Raw genomic sequence first — 24,616 nt, forward strand, 5'->3', positions numbered from 1 at the left:
GCCCATTTAGAAACAATACCAAACCAGATGCATCCTATTTGGTAAATAGTTGAGATGACTTTCTCACACTCTGTGGGCTAAGGTCCCTGTTGCTTGCATATAAGCAATAGTTAAAGACTTGTTTTCTCCAATTTTCCATTCCAGAGTGTACTAATCCTGGGAAATTCAGAACAGTGAATAGTAGACGTAGTCATAGGTTCACTGCAGATGTACATTTTATCCCAGATGTAAGGAATTGTAATAAGTCATCATATAAGAAGAGAAGCTTGTCATAAGGTACTCAGTGAAAATGTGTTTTTTAAATAAAAATATTCACCAAAGCTTTAATGTTGTGCCAAGGGTTTGTTTTTTTTTTTTCTTTTTGGCTCTGTCATCCTAGAATTAAAAGTATAAATCTATTAAGATAATGTTAAGTCATGCCAAGTTTTCAGTTTAGAAAAATGAAAAGTTCAAAATGAAAAATCTATAGAGGAAATTGGAAAGGTAGGAAGGAATTCTGAAAGTTGTGTTGTTGTTGTTTTTCCAATTTCATGACAATCCTATGCCCAAATCAGCTGTTCAGATGTTGCAGTGCTCAAATAAGACTGATGCCCTGCTGGCCTACAGTTTGGCAGTGAAGATGCAGAATGGTCTGTATGTTCCTATCTGTTTCCTGTGCTTGATCTCTCTCTCTCACACACATTTTTTTTTTCTTTTGATAACTTCTTTCCCCTACCTATTTTTCCAGAACAGACGTGGGGAGTATGTATGGCCACTGCATAATTCTGAATTATCACTTCTACCCATCTCTTTCCCATTTCTATCACACTCAAGCTAGTCAAAATGGCTGATAAAGATGCAGGAATAGGAAGTGATATTAGCTTATATTTAACATCTCCCTTTTGAAGGAATAATCCAGCCAATTCTAGACTAAGCTTTTCTCCACTATTGAGTTAAAAAAGCTATCCTGGCATTCTTGAATCAGCAGGAAAAAGTGCCAGCAGTGAAATTTCTTGTCCCCACTGCTGTTCTCCATCCTGCCTCTGTTCTCTGTCACCTGACTTCCAACTAGAGCAATGAGTGACAAAGCCAGGCAGGTTCTACATACCTTCAGGCTGCCCTTGGACAGTGTTTGAATAAGGGGAAAGTGCTACTTTAACACAGATGTGCTGCTAAAGACACTGTGGCAACACAGCAAGAAAAAATGCTGCCAGAGCATGTTTGTGCTATGATTAAGTGCAACAGAACACATGGTCTAAGACAACAAACAAACAAATCAACCATTGAATTCTGGTGAGAAAAAGAAGAGCAAGGGACATCTATTCAGTAACACTGGGAAAGATTATTCTTGTTTGAAAAGAATAGCCAGCAGAACAACCAATTAGGCATCTGAATAATTCCTTTTTAAATCTAAATCCTATAGGCTAGGATTTACAAAACTGAGTAAAACTTATCTAAACAGTAATGAGGAATGGCAGCTCCCTGCAACATTATATCTGGGATGCTTTGGGATAGCTGTCTATATGTGCTCATGCATAGTTGTGCACTCATTGATTCCCTACTAAACTGAACCCTGTGCTGTTGGAATTTCAGGAAAAGCCAGCCAACACACAGTATATGCAGTGTACATGCAAGGACCTCCCTTGTATAGACTCCTGTGTTTTATAAGCAGATGTCTTTCCTTAACCAATTCTCAGGCATAATATCACAGATTCAGGGCTTCTCACTGCAGCTTGCATGGTGAGTTTTATCATGTTTTCATAATGTCTGAAGAGGGCTAATGTCCCTCCAGATTGTGAAGCACAGTTTCCAAACACTTCCCTCCCTTGAGCCCACAGAATTCTGAAGTCCAATGTTTCTGCTATGGAGCATTGCCAGTTTCTGAACAGTAAAACTGATGAATGCATTCATGATGTGAGTACTGGGATTTTGTAGAACTATTGCATGTACAGGTTACTCAAAATTATTTTATTTTAATACTGGCAGTCTGTTTCATTAATTTTATTTATAACCAGACTTGGCCCTTATATAAATCTTATTTTTGATTGACCATCTGGGTTGTGAAGTGGTAACTAGGTATGGCAGGACCACTATTGCCCCCTAATGTCCATTTTCCACTTGCATCGTACCAATGAAAGCAAGAAACTATGGATTATGATGAGATGTTCCTGTGAGTGATGGAGAAAGGTGAACTCTTCTCAAGTTCTAAATTCCTCTTTTTGATCTCAGGAAAATAGATCTTTGTTCTGTGAGGAGCTTCTGGCCTCAGCAGAAAGGAAGAATATCTGTTCTTAAATGAGGCTGATGTATGATGGTGGGGATTCAGTTAAAGGTCGACCAGGATCTCAACTCCAAGATACTCTGGACTCATTGTAGACTGGGATCCAAAGATATGATCAAATTCTGTTTCATGGTAACCCACTCTTAAGACAGAGAGGATTTTCAAAAATAGTTTGTAATATGAAACACATACCTGCTTTTCAATGAGGGGTGAAGGAAGGAATTGACCGTGCATTTTTTGGAACCCCTAAAATCATGCTCAGAATTTCCACTGAAATGTCTTCTTCTAGATGAACCCCAAAAACATGTTTTGAAGAACTATTCACATTTTTATTGATGTAAAAGCCTACGCAATAAGCTTTTGTAATTTGAGTCACAATGTTTTGGGAAGAAAGCCAAGGAGGAGGATAAATAATGAATCCTGCAGAGACACAGAAAGCCAAGTTGGAAATGCCGGATCAAATTTTATTTAATCAAAAACTAAACTGAACACTGTAGGTGCAACTGCTGGTTGATGTGGATAATGGATAATGAAATAAGATATTTAATGTTCTAGACTGTTATGATGTTTTACCATAAATAGTGAAATGTCTTACTTTTCTGTTCTAAAGAATCAGAAGTGTGCCAGAAACTCTGCGGACTAACAATATGCAGTGTCCCAATATGCAATAAGATTTTCCGGGGGGGGGTGGGTACCCTTCATTTATTTTTGAGGAAAGAGAGGCTGCTGAACCTTAAGGAGTTTGATATTTGGGTATTTGTTTACAGATAAAGAAGTTGGTCATCGTTAATGGAAAGCAGAAGGGAACTTTTTTTACAAACAGCAAATCTTCTGATTCTCCTTTAATCCCCTGGCTGGATTTCATTTTTTTCCAAACAGAAAAGCCAGCATCTCCAGTCACGATGCAAAACAGCTGAGAGATCTGCAGGCAAGCATGTTCCTCTTGGCATGGGAGGCAGCAGATTGCAGACAGTTCCCCAGGAGCAACAGGAAGGGCCTTCAGGGGCAGCCTTTGGGAGCAGATCTGACAATTTCCCTGATATTCCCAATGGTTAGTTGGCGTATTTGCCATGGAGGAGAGGAGCGACGAGAGAAACAATGGACTAACTTCACTAGGATGTAGATCTGACTCCTTCTTTCTCACTGAGAGAAGAGAAAGGAAATGCAGTTTTATTCTTACTACCCAATGGAAGGCTAGAAAGGGATTGTAGAAAGGGCATTGGCACTCTGTCCATCAGCATGATGACTGTCTCAGAATTGGATAGAATGGGAAGAAATTTGGTGTGGGGGGAGAAGCCACTGAAAGAAGCACTGTGTGTGAAAAGAGCCTGATTCTGGCTGAAGACTACAGGGAAAAGGAAAAAAAAAAACCAGACGTTCCTCTAGTGCAGCGTTTCTCAACCTTGGCCACTTAAACGTTTGTGGACTGCAACTCTTTGCACCTAGGAATACAAAGTCTTTCACTGCTTCTACATTTTCTCCCTCTATTTGCCAGTTATCAATCAAGCTGGTTGCCATAATCTTGGTTTTTTTCAGGTTTAGCTGCAGGCCAGCTTTTGCACTTTCTTCTTTCACCTTCATCATAAGGCTCCTCAGTTCCTCTTCACTTTCAGCCATCAAAGTGGTCTCATCTGCATATCTGAGATTGTTAATGTTTCTTCCAGCGATTTTAACTCCAGCCTTGGATTCCTCAAGCCCAGCATGTCACATAATGTGTTCTGCATACACGTTGAATAGGTAGGGTGAGAGTATACAGCCCTGCTGTACTCCTTTCCCAATCTTAAACCAGTCCGTTGTTCCGTGTTCTGTTCTTACTGTTCCTACTTGGTTGTTATATAGATTCCTTAGGAGGCAGACAAGATGACTTGGTATCCCCATACCACTAAGAACTTGCCACAATTTGTTGTGGTCCACACAGTCAAAGGCTTTAGAATAGTCAATAAAACAGAAATAGATGTTTTTCTGAAACTCCCTGGCTTTTTCCATTATCCAGCGGATATTGGCAATTTGGTCTCTAGTTCCTCTGCCTTTTCTAAACCCAGCTTGTACATCTGGCAATTCTCGTTCCATGAATTGCTAAAGTCTACCTTGCAGGATCTTGAGCATTACCTTACTGGCATGTAAAATGAGTGCCACTGTTCGATAGTTTGAACATTCTTTAGTGTTTCCCTTTTTTGGTATGGGGATATAAGTTGTTTTTTTTCCAATCTGGTGGCCATTCTTGTGTTTTCCAAATTTGCTGGCATATAGCATGCATTACCTTGACAGCATCATCTCACAAGATTTTGAACAGTTCAGCTGGGATGCCGTCGTCTCCTGCTGCCTTGTTATTAGCAATGCTTCTTAAGGCCCAATCAACCTCACTCTTCAGGATGTCTGGCTCTAGCTCACTGACCACACCATCAAAGCTATCCTCGATATTGTTATCCTTCCTATACAGGTCTTCTGTATATTCTTGCCACCTTTTCTTGATCTCTTCTTCTTCTGTCCTTTAATGTGTCCTTTATTTTTTTTTTAAGTAGCAGATCTAGCCAAATTAGTAGACAACAAAAAATGGTGAGAAACTACTAGTTAGCATTAACAGCATAATCCAATGTTCTAATTCAGTATAAAGCAGTTTCCTATGTTCTTATGTCTTAATGACTTTAGTGTTACAAAGGAAAGCAAAGAGAGCGTTTGAACTATATAGATCTCAAACTATCAAAACACACTTGGAAGATAAGTTGTAATCCATTGAGGATTGTAATGAGTCAAGATTAAATCTAAGCTTTACTTTTGGCTACCTAATCTAAGTAATACAGTAAATGTTGAAGAGAATTAAGACCAAAGCAGGTGTTGGTCTTTGATGCCTTATGAGGAGTTTAAAACACCTTTGCTTGCTTCAAGAAAGTGAATGTGTCCTTTATTTTTATTTTTTTAAGTAGCAGATCTAGCCAAATTAGTAGACAACAAAAAATATTGTGAATTTCTGCTCGTATTTTGGATCACTGTTCAAATCAGCCACAAATTACTCACTGCTGTGTTGCATAATTGTGACATTTTAATAAAGTGATGATATTCTTAACATTGGCTCAGTATTTACTGAACATCCAATCACCATGTTATTAGGTCTAAATGAAGTGCTATATGAAGTGGGGCACTTAATATAAAGTGCTGATCATAACTACTGGTTACTGAAAGCAAAAGATTGTCTTCATGTAGATTAGATACCACATTTTCTGGCAGTCACACTGGCTCTAGACATAACATATCTGTATATTTATTACATTTCTATAGGTTTATGCCTTGGAGATATTCCAGAATTTAAAGCCGACAACCAGCTTGCAGCCATCATCATGCAAACAAACAAACAAACAAACAAACAAACAAACTAACTAACTAACTAACTAACTAACTAACTAACTAACTATTTGACTAGGTCACAAATATTTGTTCATTTACTTTCCTGTGGAATAACAATAGACAGCTGCTAAAAGAGAACAGCAGCTAATTTTCAGCCATTTAGAGTACATAATTGTTTTAGCTTGTAGCTTTCATAGAATGAAATAATGCATTTCATATAATATTTTATGTATAATGTACAATAATTTATCTGTGGCCCTCTTTTATGTAGACTTGGGATGCCATTTTGAGCACAATGCACAATGTGGTGTCCATTTCTTTTGCTGTTTTTTTTTCTTTCAATTATTTGCTGAGTTCTTTCCCTCTGCCTGCTCCTGTTAATTCTTTTCATGTTCTCTTTTTCTTCTTTCTTTGAAAAAAAGAAAAAAAAGTATACAGTATACAGTAAAGTTTGCCTCATATTGATCCAAATTTTCCTTGTATTGTTTGCAGTTCACAAACAAAGGTAGAAAAACAAGGACAAAGGAGAAGCAACAGTGGGCCAGGCAGAGACTGACAAATACAGAAGAGCAGAAACAAAGATCAAGAGCCTGAAGCCTTAGCCTTCAACTGTGAGTCACAGCAAACCATTCCTTTTCAACAGATAAAAAAAGATGTGATGCTATTCCTAATATCACCAATAGAGAATCTACTTCCATATCCCCATCAAAATAATAAGGAAAGAAAAAAGCAATATAAATTACTGATAGCAATAAAAAAGAGGAGTGCATTAAAGGAAGTGGGGCAGCAATCAATGTCAGCAGCCAAATCCAGAGACTTAATTTTCTTTTCTAGAGAGTGGCTTTGCTTTGTCTGAACACTGAACCACCATAGCTAGAATGCCGTATCCCAGGAGCAGCGTGGTAGGTGCTCTTCCATCAGCTACATACATGGGAAGAAAGCGACTGTAAAATTCCAACCTGTTTCAAGGAGTTTTATATGAGTTGTAGTGAAAAATATGAAAGCATATTCTGGGCTTTGAGTATTGTTTTTGGTGGTGCCTTCAAATCAGTGTTGACTCCTGGCAACTATCTGGACTAGTCCCTGCAGTTTTCTTGGCAAGGTTTTTCAAAAGTGGTTCAAAAAAAAACCAGAGTGAGTGGCCCAAGGTCACCCAGCTGGCTTTGTGCCTAAGGTGGGACTAGAACTCACAATCTGCCAGTTTCTAGCCTTAACCACTGTACCAAACTGGCTCTCTTTGAGTATCATAGGGTCATTTTAAAAATCTGTATTTGATCATTCCATGCAGTTCTTGATTTTTTTTAAAGAGAAACATTGAATTGATTTAAGACCATTATATAAGAAGTTGTGTTTGGTATTATGTGGTGGTATTCTGATTCCCATTTCCAGAATGTACATGTTCAGCCATCACCTCAAAGAAAAGAAAATTAAATAACCCATTGAAATTCCATTTGCAAGAAAAATATGTAACAAGAGCAAATAGCCACAGACTGTGTATAAATTAATTGATCATTTTGATAAAATTCCAGATATAGCACAGCACAGCTTGGGAATTATCAGTGATAAAGGAGTTCCGTGAACTTCAATAATATAGAAATAATTTGTCTGGAGTATATGTCAGTTTTTGTCAGCACCAAGGTATACATGAAGCTACAAAAGCTAAGAATTTTTAGGTACATATTGTGGACAACTGATACTTTATAGGCCTGTTGTCCCTTGTGGCAATCCAGTTGTCTACAGGTTCTCAGTAAAGAACCTTCTGGTTTGATAATAGCCACCCAGGCCAGCTACTGGATTCTTCTAGACAGGAAGAAGCATAAAGAGTTTTCTTCATTAAACTTGCTCAAATGACATGAATTATCTGAATGCAGAGTATTCCTGAATTGATGATTGTTCTTTGCCGACTTCTGGTTTGATCTTTGGTCTGGATGCAGTCTCTGATTGCTGTCTTGCCTGAGAGTTCTTGGTTTAATTCAATTTGCTGCCTAGAACTCATTCCAGATAGTTCTGATGTCTAGTGCTAATAAGATCTCAGCACTTTTCTTCCATGAAAACCAAGGAATAGAGTCAATGGAAAGCTACCTTCTGACCAAGTTCTAGGGCCACAAGAATGTGAATGCTGACTTTAATTAATTCAAAGACAAAAGTGATGTGGAACCATTTTCATCCTAGGGGATGCATTCTTTAATCTTGATCTCCAAGACACGATTAGTTGAAGGTAAAACTATATTCTCATTCACTCTTATCGTCTACATGCCCATGTCTTTCATACACAATTCATACATACATTTCTTTTCCACCCAGCTTGGAAACACACACACACACACACAAACATAACAGTTATTTATAATACATAACAGTTATTTTTGAAAAAGTCTACCACTTATAGTAATTAATGAACAATTTGTGAAAGAAGCAATTTCAGAGTAGGGCACTGGAAGACATCATCTTCCAGATTTTAGATAGGTGTGGAAAAAGTCTCCATTGGTTTTGAAGGGGAATTATTCCAATGATCCTCTAGTGAGATTTTTTTTTTCAAGCTGAACTACTATAGGGGATAGCTAATCAGGACTGCCCTGTAGGTTGTATCCAGTATGGAGGTTTATTCCCCCACTGAGACAACTTTACATTATGAGAGATGTCCCACAACATATTTCTACTATTCCTTTTCCTCTCAAGGTAAAATCTGACTTGCATTCAGTGCACTGCAAAATACAGCAACAGTAAAAATGATTTGAGATATTTGTGTCCTTTGAAATTCTGCTGAAATTCCTTTTTATTTAAAACGTAATTTGAATGATCTGATCACATGAAGGGAAAAAAGGGTATTTTCCTCTTCTTACATAACTTTCTATAATCTAAATAACATTTTATAGTCAATAACTAAGACAATAGTAGAAAAAAATCTCTATGTCTTTTCCTGGCAATCTGTTTTATTTTAAGGACGTTAAATTGAAAATTAACACAACTCTGTGGAATAATCTTTGTAGTATTAACATCTATAAAGTAAATGCAAACCGAAGTCAAGATTTTTTTTTTTACCCTAGGCAAATCACACCTTGCTTGCATTCATTTTATTGTAGGTTGACACACTGTTGGCACAAAACCTTACTTTTAAAATTGGAAGTGACTACAGAGGTTACCAGGTTCATCCTCCTAATTTGTTTTATTTTTATTTTTGGGGTCCATGCTCACTTTTACTTACAGATCAGTGCTATGCACATATTTCTGGGAATAACCTCCAGTGAAAGGAAGAATATAGAATTGATTTGCATAACATTCTGTTCTTAATTCTGTTTCAGGGGTGGGGAGCCATACAAATGTTTCTGGACTACAATTCCCAAGCCTTTCTGGCTATTGGCCCAACTCTGCCCTATCCATTAACCCTGCTTTGTTCAGTTTCCACACTATTCCCTAGCATTTGCACTAATATAGACCTGAATTTCTCTTCCATCAAGATCTGCTCATTTCATAGTGATCTGATCTATTAATGTATGGATTAGAATTTAAGTATCCCTCACACATTGAATATTGAAACACATTCTTCATTCACATAATTTATGAAAAGGATTTAAACCGTACAGACTAGAAATACATTCAGAAATGTGTATCTGTAGAGGCAATTATATTTAAAATGCATATTTAAGTGTATCTTTACATGTTTAAACATGCTGGTATTTTGGCAGTATGATCTAGGGGAACTCAAATCAGGAGTTGGGGGCCATATGCAATCTGCAGGCCACAAGTTTTCATCCTCCCGTTGGGATATGAATCAGCTGGAAAGAAACAGTTTCATGTTGATTGCAGTGGGAGAAAATTAAATACTGTATATGTTTGATTCTATCAATATCTGGGGGGAAAATAAAGCATTTAACTGATTTTATAATCATAAAGCAGCAAATGGCTGGAAATTGGCTTGACAGCATTTGGCATACACTAATGAGATAATTGCCCTCCTGAGTTGGAAAAAACCTTTGCATTTCTTATCTTGTATCTCCCTGCTTAGAAATAGGGGAAGGTTTCATGTGCTCATTTCAAAAGGAAAATCTTGGAAACAAGGAAAGTGATTGAAAATAAAGCTGCCAATATTATCACGCCCCCATACAAATCTGTGGTATATCCACATCTGCAATGCTGTCTGCAGGTCTGGTTGGCACTTTTGAAAAAGGATATCACAGATCTGGAAAAAGTACAGAAGAGATTAACCAAATGATAAAGGTGATCCAACACTTCCCTTATGAGAAAATGCTAGACCATTTAGGATGATTAAGCTTGGGAAAAAAATGATTGAGAACTCTAAATGTATGCAGAGCATGGAGAAAATGGACAGGAGAAATTTCTCTCCCTCATTCAAACACTCTGACCAGAGGTCATTCAAAGAAGCTGATTGGAAATAAATTTGTAAAGGCAAGAAAAACTACTTCTGGAGAGAGTGCGTAATTAATGTGGAATTCATTATCACAAGACATGGCAATGGCTACTAATTTGGACAGCTTTAAAAGGCAATTGGATTAGTTCATGGAGAATGTATCTATGAAGTGCTATTAGTCTTGAGAAGTCATGGTTACCTCCATGTTGCAGTCTGGCTGGCTGTTGTAAGAAACAAAATGCCTTGACCTGATCCCGCAGAACTATTCTGCAATCCAGAGGACTGTGCAGTGCTTGGGACTGGAGGATAAAAAGATGCAACTTCTTACTCTAAAGATAACTTTTCCTAGATTTACAGCTGCCGTATAACCCCAGGAAAAGGTGCAGTTGTGTTAAAGAATTGCAGACAGATATTCTGTTTATGCCCTCATTTGCTCTGAAGCACCTTTTTGTCCTGTTCGCTCCTTTACCACCAAGCTCAGAGAGCACCAAGGACTCTCCACCTTTTTTGCCTTTGAATCCAAAGCACTGCATAGCCATTTTCTTCTGTTTTTTTATGAATTGGGGCCCATTGTTTAATTTAACTTAGAAGAGACACAATTGTGCTACATCTCCCCAGCTATGCTGTTATGTTTCAAAAGAATATACTGCAAAGAATTTTGTTATTTGCTAGTTGCCTCAGGGATTTGCTTCACTGTCCCTGGTGCTCCTAGAAGTACATAATGAAAACAAAATAGAATTAGAGGACACTGACACTGCTTACAGTTCTTAGAATTGTTTCTACTGCAGCTCAGGAAAAGGCAAACTGCACTTCCAAGCTTCAATGACTGCTTTTGCGAACTCTCCAATAGTTGAGAATTACTTGTAGTCAGGGCAAGGAAGAAGCTTGTTTTACCAACGTTTTGGTCTTAATGTTGTCAAAGGAGTTATCAAGGATCCTTCTATAGTGGAACAGCCTGAGCATATGAGCCACTACATTTATGTACTGGGGGTGATAGCAGGAGTTCTATTAAAACATGTTCTCTGCAATATTTTCCAAGGTCTGTAAAGGCCCCTTCAAGTGTTCAAATATTTGGAGCATTCTCCATCTGCGCATTCCCAAGTCTGAACTGCTCGAATAAGACTATTTTGCAAAGATTCATAACTTCAGTGCAAATCTCTGCAGGAAGGATGCTGTGTGGCTTCCAGCTGGGCAAAGACTGTGATAATTCTAGTATTCATAGAAAGTGAAGTGTACACCAGGGGTCTCCAACTTGTGGCCAGTTGTATGTCTGCAGCCTTCCAAGTCATTTTTGTTGCTGGGACTGCCAAGGGATGGAAAGAAGAAGTAGCTGAGGAACCAGGACCAAGTTCTGGCTGTTCTGCCACAAGGATCTCTCTGTAGGCAAGGAATGGGAAAAAGTGGGCAAGATCTGTGGAAGAAGAGGAGGGAGGGAGGAGGAAGACAAGGTAATGCAAATAAGAAAAAGACCTGAAGGAAGAAAGATCTCCACACAGCAAGGAGAGAAAAGAAAAAGAAAAATTCTGGGATGGATTTTCTAAGTTATATTGTCATTGATATGATATTGAAAAAAAAATGTGAATCAGTTCAGTAATGAAGTCAAATATTGGTGTTCTGATTAATGAAAAATGCTGGTTAATGAAAAATGCTGCTAGCTGAACAGCCCAAATAAAGTACCTGCTTCCCAGTAAAGACTTTAAAATAAATTGTGATGCTATTCATCATTTTCTTCATTTTTGATTTGCTAGATTTCATGTATGTGAAAGCTTCAGTGTTGCTGTTCTTGTGCTAAATGAACTAGTCCTCAAGTGGTACTCATGATGACTTGAATTTGAGACACTTGCCCTAAAATATTGTACTACACAGTGAATGCATATTAAGGCCTCATTCAGCCTTTGCCTTCCCCTCTCAGTAATCACATCTAAGTTCACAAAATTATTACTAGGGATCTTATATATCCAACTATGCTAATTTCCCTCAGAAAACTGCCCACCTGACAAGGGTAGTTTCCTACCAGCACATCACAATCACAAGACAAACAGCATACGAGGAAAACATTTTGGCACATATCAAGCATATAGTCCAGATTGATACTCTGCAAGACAGCTTCTATATCAAATTAACACAATCAGCAATTGTAGAGTTTGGAAGTGTAATTTCATCTTCAGTGGGAGTTATTTCTGACCAGCCAGCATCAATAGGAAAAGCAATACAAGGAAATTCTATTTCCTAAAATATATTTTGAGGTATTTCTTTATATAATGCATGTAATGAAATTTGGCTATGACTTGTTAGAAGAAAATCTTACCAAGGTCCATTCCAAGCTGGGAATGAACAAATGCAGGCTGTTGCTTGAACAGAGGTGATTGCTTTATTGTCTGAGAGAGTGAACATACAGAGAAGTCAGGCTGTTGGAGGTGGCCACACTTGCATTTCCCCACCACCCCCTTATATAGGGATGCAGGTCTTTTGTTAAAAAGGAGCACGAAAGACATTTTTTTTCTTAGCCAGATCGTGCTTAATTGTTTTCCTGGCAGGGTGTTTTCTAAGGGGTCTGAATGAGTGTAATTGATCAGAGGCATTCCTGTGGTCGTGCCCTCTATTTTGCAGTTTTCATGTTCTTTGACCAATTAAGCTCTCTGCAAGGCTGTGGCTTTTGCCTGTTGGGTTTGGATTGTTGTTATTCTAAGCGGAAGCCCTTTTTCCTTTACTTATGCGAAGGTGTTGCCTCTTCGCCTTTGTCCTTTCAGTTTCCTGACCTGATCAGCTTGTGGGGGAATTTGATTAAGTTATCAGGCGGTTTCTTTATGGCTCATGTTGGTATTTTTCCTATTATTCTATTGTGATCCTTTATGTTTGAGTTGTTTCCCTTTTATTTTAATCTTAGTCTTTTGTCCTGGGGTTTCTGACTTCTTACCTGGTTTGTGGAGGCGTTTTGGTGGGAATATCTATCCAGAGGAAGATGTGGTTTGAAAAAGGGAGAAATGGCAGTTTTCAAAGGAGAGAGATAGAAAAGGGGGTGGGTTTCCTTGAATCCTTCCAACAGACCAAAAAGTAATGAAATATTGAGCAACTTTTTACTAGATAGTTTTAAAACTGGAGAGAATATCTGTAGCTCAGGGTTGAACTGTGGAGTCCTTGGTGCTGTCTGATCTTGCTTGTTTGCTTGCAGTTATCTGTAAGCAAACAATCAAGCTCAGAGAGCACCAAGGACTAATTCTTGTTCATGTTGCCTACCCCTTCTGAAAAAAATAATAATAATGAAGGAGGCTGGTTTGTAGGGATACTTTTATTCAGCTGTTATTTTCTTTTCTTGGGGATTCAGCATTTAAACAAGAAAAAAATCCTAGTTTTTCCACCTGGCTTTGGTTTGGTTAAAGAAAGGAACATAATTTATTTTATTTATTTATTTGATTTCTATAGCCTAATGCATCAGTAGTACTGCATGGGCTTTTATATGGCTGAGGAAAAGCTTTTACAAATGAAGAGCATTTTAAAAAAAAAACCACAATTACAAAGTTCCTGTTCAGTAGTTTGAAATATAGACTCTGTGATCTGTTAAATTTGTACTAAAATCGAAATAGTTTCAACTGGGGTGGGAAGGGGGAGACACATAACTCTATAAATGGAGTTCCAATCACTGTAAGTGACAGCAAAGAATCATTACAAAAGACAAATGAAGTACTTTTATAGTATATTTAGAGAAGTCTTAAGTGCTGATGAGCCCCTTCAGCCTGTGAAACTGCTAAGCTGCAAGCTTTACACTCCCTTCCTGTAAAGTATTTAGAGCAGGGAACATAGTCTTTTTTTCTTTTCTTGCAATATTGGCATTGTTGTAAATGCAATGGCACATAAGGAGTAGTTGTGATCTTTTTAAAGTTGTTCTTCTCATGCAGGCTTGAGCACTTTCTATATTAATACACCTACCCATCCTTAAGACATTTTTTCCATATGGAAATCGATTCTCCGTAGTGGCTCCCTCCCTTTGGAACATCAGTTCCCCAGATATAAGATTGGCCCCCTCCTTGCTCCGGTTCCAGAAGGCCCTGAAGACATGGTTCTGTCAGCAGGTCTGGGGACCCCAGGCTGCTTCAGAGCCAAACAAGTGTCTATTACGTTTTTATGGTTTTTAATTCTGTAAGCCGCCCAGAGTCACCATGTGTGAGTTGGGCAGCCTTATAAATTTGTTTAATGAATAATAAATAAATAAAATAAGAATATGCATGGAATGTGATTGGGCTCTGTAGGATGTTTCATTCAGTCATTCGGTCCCCTTCATTTAGAATGCCTTTTGTCTTAGTTACAGGAAGCCTTGTTCGTTTCATGTTATATTTATTAAAATCTTGTCTGTTTTGTGTTTCAGAGAATTGTAACGATTTTAATACTCAGAATAATTTTTTGCTGTTCACAAGGATCTGTCCTCTAGTTGTTGTTTTTTTTTTTTTAATGTGCTTTCCTAATGACTCTAGTGGTGGCAGCAATAGAATAATTGTGGAGAAACCCTCCTAGCAATTGTTATTCTGTCTTCTCTAAAATGTTTTGGATGTTGTGTTATTCCAGAGAAAAATGTGGTGATTCCAGCTGACATAACATCCAGGATGTTTGTGGAAACACAAAAGGGCAGCTGTAAGTACTACTGAAGGACCTGGGAAATACCTCCTGCCAATTATTTGCATCACTGCAGAGATCCCAAAGCTATTCTCCTTGAAAAAAGAATGAATGAACATAGCATGAACTGGATTTCTGAATTTTAGGAGGTTAATAATGACTGAACAAATAGCCCCCACCCATCCTGAAATGACTGGATACATTTGCATACCTACAACAAGAATCTGTTTTTTATTTTTATTTATTTATTTATTTATTCATATTATTATATTACTATCCCACCTTTATTTTTTTTATAAATAACTCAAGGCAGGGAACATCCCTATTACTCCTTCCTCCCCCTATTTTCCCCACAACAACAACCCTGTGCGGTGAGTTGGGCTGAGAGAGAATGACTGGCCCAAGGTCACCCAGCCGGTTTTCATGCCTGAGGCGGGACTAGAACTCTGTCTCCTGGTTTCTAGCCCAGCACCTTAACCACTAGACCAATATCAAAGAAGCTTTCTGTTTAGTATGAATAAATATAGTTTGAGAAAAGCATGTAGCAAAGGAATTACTATCCAAATAGGAATGGCATATCAGCCTTGTCAAAAAAGAAAAAAGAACAGAAAATCCTCAGGGTCACTGTTTTCCATTGCAGCCAGCTATAGGTGGCAGTATGTTCAGCCACCTCTTGATGGCTAAATGCTGCAGCAGTCAGCAACATAATGGAAAAGTCTGGGTGATCTTCGCAGATTTTGACAGTAAAGAATCACAGGGCTTCTTTTATGTACAGTTGAACTCTAGAGCTGAATGGTCTTTGGAGGTGCCTCTTGTTTGCTTCTTCCTTTACATAACATAGTTTTTGTATCCCACAATCAGTAAAGGAGTTACAAGTACAGTTCACAAAGATATACAGATAGTCCTCATTTAATGACTACCTCATTTTGCAACCATTCGTAGTTATGACAATGATGAAAAAGTATTTTCTTTTACAACCAATCCTTTTGTTTATGACCTTCACAGGTCTGTAAAGCAAAGGAAAGTTGAAGTAAGATCATAAGCCTGGTCATGGTTTTACTTAACAACCATTTTGCTTAACAACCAAGTTGCCAGTCCCGATTGTGGCCTCTGAACAAGCACTTCTTGTCCTTTGTTTCTTCTATTCCATAGTAGAATTCTCCTGAACAGTAGGAAGCTAAATGCATGCTTTCTGATTAGAACATAAATGTGCCTCTAGCTCAGAGGCTGGCAAGAATAAACATAACTCTAATCCATGGGCAGCTAATTTGGTATCCTCAAGAGATTTGGATTACTACACTTTCTGAAGCTGATGGGAATTGATGTCCCATGTTCTAGCCTTTTGTTGTCAACAGAGTTGTAGAATTGCATGCTTCCTTTCCTAGGCTACAAAACAGCACGCTTTCCTACATGCCTAAGATATTTTGTTTCCTCAGATGAACAAGATGATGTATTTTTTCCATCTTCACCTCCCTAAATCCCATATATAGGAGCTAACCATCCTTTTTTCTGTCCTAAATCTACTGCCAATAATAATTTCAGTGAATAACTCTGAGATTCGTCTCAGGGAAGGGGGAGCTTTTTTATTTCCTACCACTCTTTCCTGATCTTTATGGCTGCCTTCTGGGCTTTTTTTTTTTTAATCTGCATTATCCTTTCTGAGAACATTGCATATACCTACTGCTAATAACTAAAAAGGTCAAGATTCTCTTAAGTTGAACACTGTTCCTGGTCAATGTAATTTTTAACCAAAATATAGCAGTGGTTTGCCATTGCTGCCTTTTCAGATTTATCTTCCCAATATAGCCTACAGCCTTGGAACATTCTAGTGATCTTCCCTTTGTGTTAGCTTGGTTCAACTCTACCTAGCTTGTTTTGAGATCAACCAAGGCTGACATGCTGTGACTTGTTTTTAACCACCTAGTTAAAAGCCAAGGAAACTTAATAAAACAGTTTTCACCCAGTGTCCATTAGTCATACAAGTAAATGATTGTAAATCCTGCCATCTTGATTTCAACCTACTTAACTTCGAAGGGCAGAAAGTCCTAGAGAGGAGTTTATTTTTATTTATTTTTATTTTATTTATCTAATTTGTCCCTGCCCGTCTCCTCCCATCGGGGGACTCTGGGTGGTTTACAACGATTGATTAAAAACAACAACCATAAAATACACAGTATAAAAATACAATAATAAATAATATAAATAAAGGTAAAAATAAAGAATCCAGGTGGCAAAGAATCTAAAACAGTCCAAGTGTGGGAGGAGTGGTCTATAGCAACCATCCCCATGTAGATCTATTCCCCTCTCCACCCCAAGCGAGGTGGCAGAACCAGGTCTTCAGACTCCTCCGAAAGGCCAGGAGCATTGGGGCCAATCTCACCTCTGGGGGCAGCATATTCCACAGGGCGGGAGCTACTGCAGAGAAGGCCCGCTTCCTGGACCCCGCCAAATGAAATTCTCTTACAGACAGGGTCCACAGCATGCCCTCTCTGCACGATCGGGTGGGATGGGTTGATGTAATGGGGAAGAGGCGGTCCCTCAGGTAACCTGGCCCCATGCCATGTAGGGCTTTAAAGGTAATAACACCTTGAATTGGACCTGGAAGCAAACTGGTACCCAATGCAGCTCGTGCAGCAGTGGTGTTACATGTGCCCTTCTGGGAGCACCAAAACAGCTTGTGCGGATGCATTCTGGACCAGCTGGAGCTTCCGGATACTTTTCAAGTATAGCCCCATGTAGAGCGCATTGCAATAATCTATATGAGAGATAACAAGGGTATGAGTGACTGTTCGAAGGGCCTCCCGATCCAGGAAGGGGCATAACTGGTGCACAGCACGTAGCTGCAGAAAGGCTCTCCTGGCTATGGCTGCCATCTGCTCTTCGAGCAGGAGCTGTGAGTCCAGGAGGACCCCCAAGGTATGCACTGGGTCTGTCTGGGGCAGTGCAACCCTATCCAGAACCAGAGATGTTAATGTCCCGGATACAGAAGAACCATTAACCCACAGCCACTCGGTCTTACCAGGGTTCAGTTGAAGCCTGTTGTTCCCCATCCAGGCCCCCATAGCCCCCAGACACTTGGAGAGGGTAGTCACGGCTTCACTTACTTCACCCGGGATGGAGATATACAACTGAGTTTCATCAGCATACTGATGATACCTCATCCCATGGTGACAGATGATCCCGCCCAGCAGTTTCATGTAGATGTTAAAAAGGAGAGGGGAGGGTACTGATCCCTGTGGATTTTGTTTGCAAACATTTTCATTTGCAAACATTGGAGTTTGCAAACATTTTCTTAGTGCATAAACAAGTTGAAGTGGGAGAATATATTCTTTAGTTTCCTTGGTTCTAAATCAGACTTGCCATGAGAGAGGTGAAGCAGAGGGTGCTACCTATCACAGGAAACTCAAGCATTTATAGCAGTTGAAACCCAGGGGAGACATCAGCATTCTCAAGGAATCAGAATGAGGTGGGGAGGAACAGGCAAGGACAAAACAAATGGAGTATCTGTTGGAAAAGGACTGTGGGAAATTTCTGGATTAGTTTGCACCCAGCCCACTCCCAGTCAATCCCTCTATCCAGATTTCACCCAGCGCACACACCATTCAGTTCAAAGGACAAAAAAAATGGCTTGATGTTTATTTATTAAACATTAGCAAACATTTAAAAAAACCCAGCAAAATAGGACAAAAAACAGGGAATAGGGAGAGATAAAAGGGGCAGGAGACTTAATGTTACCTATAACTATATATCAAAAGGTACTGAACCTTCCAGAGCCACTGAAAATAATAGTATGGGTAATTGCCTGGGAGTGGCTTTTGGTTATTCCAGTCTTTGTTTGGTAAATTTATATAGCTGCCCATCTCACGTAAGTGACTCTGAGCAGTGAATAAAGTTAAAAAACAAAACAAAACAATACAACAAAATCATCACACACACACCCCAAAAACAATAAAAACCATTAAAAACCATTAAAAATAAGAAAATCTTCAGGACAGTACACTCGATTTCTCTAGCAGTACAGCCACTTTCAGGCTCCATACCCATGTTACTGGATCCACAGGTCAGATGTCATTTCAGGCCCTTCCAGAAGATCAGGGCCAATTTTATTTTAGGGGGAATGATGATGTTCCAAAGGATGGGTGCCACAACAAAAAAGGCTCTCCTCCTGGGTCCCATCAGATGATGTTCCTTCATGGATGGGATTCAAAACATGCCCTTCCTGATGGAGCATGGGATGGGTAGATGTGATTGGGAAGAGGTGGTCCCTCAAATAACCCAGACCCATGCCATGTAGGGCTCTATAAGTCATTACCAGCACCTTGAATTGAACCCAGAAGCAAGCTGGCAACCAATGTAGCTCGCAGACCAGAGGTATAACATGTTGATCTACAGTAGGTGCACCTAACTGCCTGAACCATTGCATTTTGCATCTGTGGAAGCTTCCAGTTGCTCTTTGAGGGTACCCCATTTACAGCATGTTACAGTAATCCATGGAGGAGGTGACCAGAGTGTGAGTGACTGAGTGTAGGGCCTCCTGGTCCAGGAAAGAGCACAACTGGTGCACAACCTGAAGTTGTGCTAAGGCCCTCCTAGCCACAACTGCTACCTGCTCATCAAACAAGAGGCTGTGAGTCAAGAAGGACTCCCAGATTGTGCACCAGGCCTGTCTGGGGCATGCTACCCCATCCAGAACTAAAAATTCCCAGATCCAGGTGGCCCAAAAACTCAAAACCACTCAGTCTTGTCAGGGTTGAGCTGAAGCCTGTTGTTCCCTATCCAAACCTCCATAGCTTCCAGGCACTGAAACAAAATATCAACAGCATCACTTATTTCACAAGGAACAGAGATATACAGCTGGATATTATCAACATATTGTTGATACCTCACCTTATGGCTACAGATGACCACATCCATTGTGTGGCACACCACAATGTAGGGGACAAGGTAGGACCTATCATTCCCAATCAACATCTACCGGAACCAGCCCCGAAGGAAGGAAGAGAACTAGCACAATACAGTGCCACCCACCCCAACCCTCACAGCTGGTTCAGAGGATACCATGGTCAATGGTATTGAAGGCTGCCATGAGGTCAAGCAGAGTGAGGATGGATGCACTACCCCCATTCCACTTCCACCAGAGGTCAACTAAAAGTGTGACCAATGCTATTTCAGTCCCATCCCAGGTCTGAAACCTGACTGAAAAGGGTCCAGCTAATTTGTTTCACTCAGGATCCTCTGAAGCTGCTGCATGACCACCTTCTCAACAACCTTTCCTAAAATGGGAAGGTTAGATACTGGATGAAAATTGCCCAGTACAGTTGCGTCTAGTGATGGCTTTTTGAGGAGAGAGCAGACCAATCCGTCTTTAAGGGGTAGAGAAACTATCCCCCTCTCAAAGAATTTACCACCACTAAAACCCAATCACACTTCACATCCCTTCTAAATGAGTCACAGAGCTAAGCAAGTATGTTCACTTTCTTGCCTCTATCATTATATCTTGCCTTATATTTATTGCATGTATCCTTTCAGTTAGGATCATTGTTGTTTTCTTGAGGATATCATAGCTTTGAAGCACTTGCTTCCTTTTTCCCCCAGGTGAAAAATAATAACAGCTTCTTTTGTACCATGCTTCCTTGTTCTTTGCTACAATTTCACTTAATATAAAACACTTTTTTTTCAGCTCTTAGGCCAGGTGACTGCACCTCAAAACCTCCATACTAGCAAATTTACAGAGTGATGTTTGGATAAATAAGGGTGCTTCCCGTTCTTGGTACCAGCCCTTGTCAGTTCTCAAATGCTATCATTGGAGCTGAAAATGATAGTGTTTGACACAAAATAGTTATTGGGAGAACTACCTAATTTCTCATAAAAGTGGCGGTGTCTCTCAATGTTCAATTTTGTCATCTGCCATCAAGAAAAAAGGTATTCTGAAACGGCCGTGGAAGGATTTTGAAGTGACAATCATTTTGAGTCCAAAAGATGCTTCCTCTAGCCTTCAGGATGACTAAATACCATATGTAACTGCTACTGATTCCAGAGGAGCCTTGTCTGAACTGCAATTCAGAAAATAGGTATCTTGCTATAGTCTCCATGGATCAATAATTGACTGACTGACACCAGCTTGTCAGAAAAAGTGCACCTTCATTTTATTTTCCCTAACCTAGATTTGATAGAAAGCCAAATACCATGTGAAATAATAAGTATTCAAGTGTTAGAAAGCACAATCCTCACACATTTATTTAAAGGGTAAACCACTAATAATGAACCTGAGTGCCTGCACCCACTTTCTCTACAATATTTTGTGATTATGATTGATTTCCACTCACAGGCAGAGGACAATTCACCTCTCTATATAAACTAGTGTTTGTGGCATTCACAGATAGCTGTTAATGTTTGGATTTCAACATTAATTAGAAGTGAAAAACAAAAGTAACTGTATTAGTGCATGAGGTAAAAAAAATCCATAATGAACAATAATAAAGTTTTTTTCTCTCTCTCTTTTACCCACTGACCAGCAGAAAAATTCTATGTGCCTTGAAAAATACAATTTTTAATAACTGCCAGACAGGAAGACTATTTTTCAACAGTTGAATATAAATTTACATTTTGAAGTTCAGTTCCTCCCCCCCCAGCTGCTAGATAGAACAGTGCTATTTTAGTTCAGTAGAATTTTCTTCAACTTGCTGCAGCAACTAAAATTAACTTAATATAAAGTCTGCTGTATTTTTCTTCACTTCTAACAGAAAAAATCTGTGTTTTGAACAAGTCAGGGATAGCTGATTTACAAGACAACTGTTATGTTTCCAAAAATGGGGGATGATCAACTTTGCTTCTTTGATCCAGGATGCTAAACATAAGCAATACTTGTAATCCCTAGTAGGAATATTGTGTTCATTCTGCAGGAGCCACCTTTAGGTTTTTCTCTAACATGCAAGATAGATATAATGGCTATATCTTACTTAATTTTAACACTTGGTTTTGTATTTTTTTAATCCCTTGGTCTTTATACCAGTTCACTGCTGAAGAATTCCAGAAATCTGAAAAATCTGTATAGTCCTTTGTGCAGTTGTAATTGGTCCTAATAAAAACATTGCCCAGCCACTGAATTTGAATTTTGTTTTAGTCTGTTAACTTCTTCTGTAGCTTTTAAAGTACAGTGATGTTAACTTGCTAAAGACTAGCTATATAATGTAAGATGGGTGAAATCATACAACTTTAGGGCTAACTTTAAAAGCCCTTTGCAAGCAATGAACTCAGATTTCTAGCAAAAAATAATTATTCTGTGCTCAACAATCTACCATGCAGCAAGGAAAAGAGAAAAGACTTAAGACTTATCCAGGAGCATAAGAGGACTTACAGAGGGATCTTTTTCTTCCTGATCCCCATAACAAACCTCTGGGATATGTTGGGCAGAAAGATAGTGAGTAGCTTGAGTTTCCATGACTAAGGATAGACTTAAAGCTGGGTTTTCCCCCATCATAATCCAGCACCTTTACCAACATACTAGACCGCCTCTGAGGATATCAGGAAGGAAGGAGCAAAGAGAGAAAAAGACAGATCCAACAAGAGAAATAGTGGCCCAAGTCCTTTTCATTCTAATCCCACCAATCCTTATTTCAGCTGTACCTAGAATATAATGCAGCTCTCATCAGATTGCTCCTGTTTAAATGCCTAACCAAAAGGACAGAGCATTGTCGTAAAAATCCAGAAGAAGGAAGAGGTTGCAGTGAATCACATAAAGGCCAACTACTGTAACTATGCAGATGGAGCAAATTTAACAAGCCCATTTTGTGTATATCTATGTATGTTAAAAAGAATGATAGGACAGACAGAATAATCCTCACATCATTCTGCAGGAAGAACTGTCATTGACCAGTTGTAGTGGCAATGCAGAAGACCATTGTTATTTCGAGGAGTTAAGTGACATATGTTGATTTTCTCCCTCACACAAAGAAGATTAGAGTTTATGCTGAGTTATGCTGATGTTTAATTGGCTTGTTTTTATTTCTGATTGGCATGAGGAGGGGGGAGATAAAACCACAAGACTGAAAGTTTGTAAGTCCACTCTTCCAACAGCCCTCCAGAACATATCTTTGCTTGGAGTGGGGAGAGAGATAAGAGAAAAAACCCAGATTGTTTTGTTAAGATCTGTAAAACTTCCCAGGCTCTTGGATGATGCCATAGACAGGTGTTTTGGGGCCTTGGGAAGCTTCCTAGTCAAGGTCAGGTCTCGTAGCCTGCAACCATGGAAACATGGTCACAACGTTTAAGGACCAGACTTGGATAAAACTCCTGGGCTTGCTTTTGGGGTTTTGGGAGCTTCTGTACAGATCCAGTGCAATGGGTGCTGTAGAACAATATTGCCACCCTAGGGGCATCTCTGTTGCCTTGGTCAGTAGGCTCCTGGCAACATAAAAGGGATTGGGTATCAACTTGCTTGGTATATATGATTTCTTTCTTTATGCTATGCTTTTTTATGCTTTTGTTTAATCTGCCTAAACTCTGTTTCTGGTTTAAACTGTGTTTCTGTTTAACTCTGTTTGCTAAAGTTTATAATAAAGCTTAAACTCTCTTTATCCACTGGTATGCTTATTGCCTCTGGACCTAAAAGAACCAATTGTTTGAGCACCTGATCACTGCTTGGACACTTGGCAGAACACCAGTCATGCCACTAAAATGTTTTTCTTATGTCTTATTTCTTATGTCAGAAAAACACTGATAATACATTTCCTATGGCACTTTCCATCAGTATAAATGATCAGTGTTTCTCAATCATGGCAGTGTGAAAATGTGTGGACTTCAACTCCCAGAATTCCCCAGGCAGCATCGCATTGCTACCTGGGGAATTCTGCTTTAGGTGGATGGTTGTCCATGCCCCTGGGGCAGGGATACACCTTTGTAACATTTTAACTGACTTCAACCAGCTGATTTACAAAGTTAAGGCTGTAAGAATAGTTTGTTGGTAGTTGTAGCATGCAACTTCCACAAACTATTTTATTGGCATTCAACTTTTCACACAATTTGGGGTGGTGAAATTTTGAGAGAGGGGGAAAAAAAGGCTTAAAACACCACAGTAAAGGGTGGGGAGGTCAAAAGTTGGTTCTGTTAAGTTATTTATTATTCTTTGCCTTTAACACATAGCAGTGAAAAGCTTTTAAGCAACTTTAGGTCCAGCTCATAGTTCTACTCAGTGGGATATATCAAACTGAACTAACACAGACATATTTATATCAGCAACTCTTTGCTAAGTAACCACTTTTGTAAATATTTTATCAGAAAATTTGCTGTCTTCCACAATTGTCTGACCCATGCTTGTGTGACAATTCTTCTTGCATTTTATCTGAGTTGCATACATATGTTCCTTTATCCATCCCTCCATCCATCCTCTCAAGGCAAACAGAAAGATAGTAGATTTTTTTTTAAGGACAGTTTGCTGTCTTTTACTGTTCCAATGACAAGAAAGTAAGCCACGACTCTTTTTTTCAAAATGTAAGCTTAATAAATAAATGAAGCCCCCAAAGATGCACTTTAGGCCTCTCATACATTTATTGTACATAGCAGGATAGTCACATTCCCTCACTAGAATCTGCATCTTGTTTTATGTTAGGGAAGGGGGAAAAAAACCTCCTCTAACCTAAATCTTTAAGGAGAAACTCTTGGGTCAGAGAAGATGGTTTATTTATTCCCTTTAAAAATAATATGGTGCCTGTTATTTATATTTGCTATTATTTGCTATTATTCTGGGTAGTTTTGTATTGGCCCTTAAGCGGAAATGAGAATTACAAGAGAATAAAGCAATTCAATGCAGTTTGATGGATGTACTTGGTATTAGTAATTAAACTTTGCAGACAATTACAGAGCCATATTGCACCATTATGTTAGACAAGCTAGAACTATATCTACAAACAGCACCCCACATACCACCAGGTTTCACTTATTTATTATCAAACCATCTTCCATAAGCAATAAAAACAGTGATGACTACTTAAAAATAATTTTGATCAATACCATACTCTTTCTCAATTACTAATAGATTT

This window comes from Candoia aspera, chromosome 1 (genome assembly GCF_035149785.1).
Source record: "Candoia aspera isolate rCanAsp1 chromosome 1, rCanAsp1.hap2, whole genome shotgun sequence".
Classification (NCBI taxonomy): Eukaryota; Metazoa; Chordata; class Lepidosauria; order Squamata; family Boidae; genus Candoia; species Candoia aspera.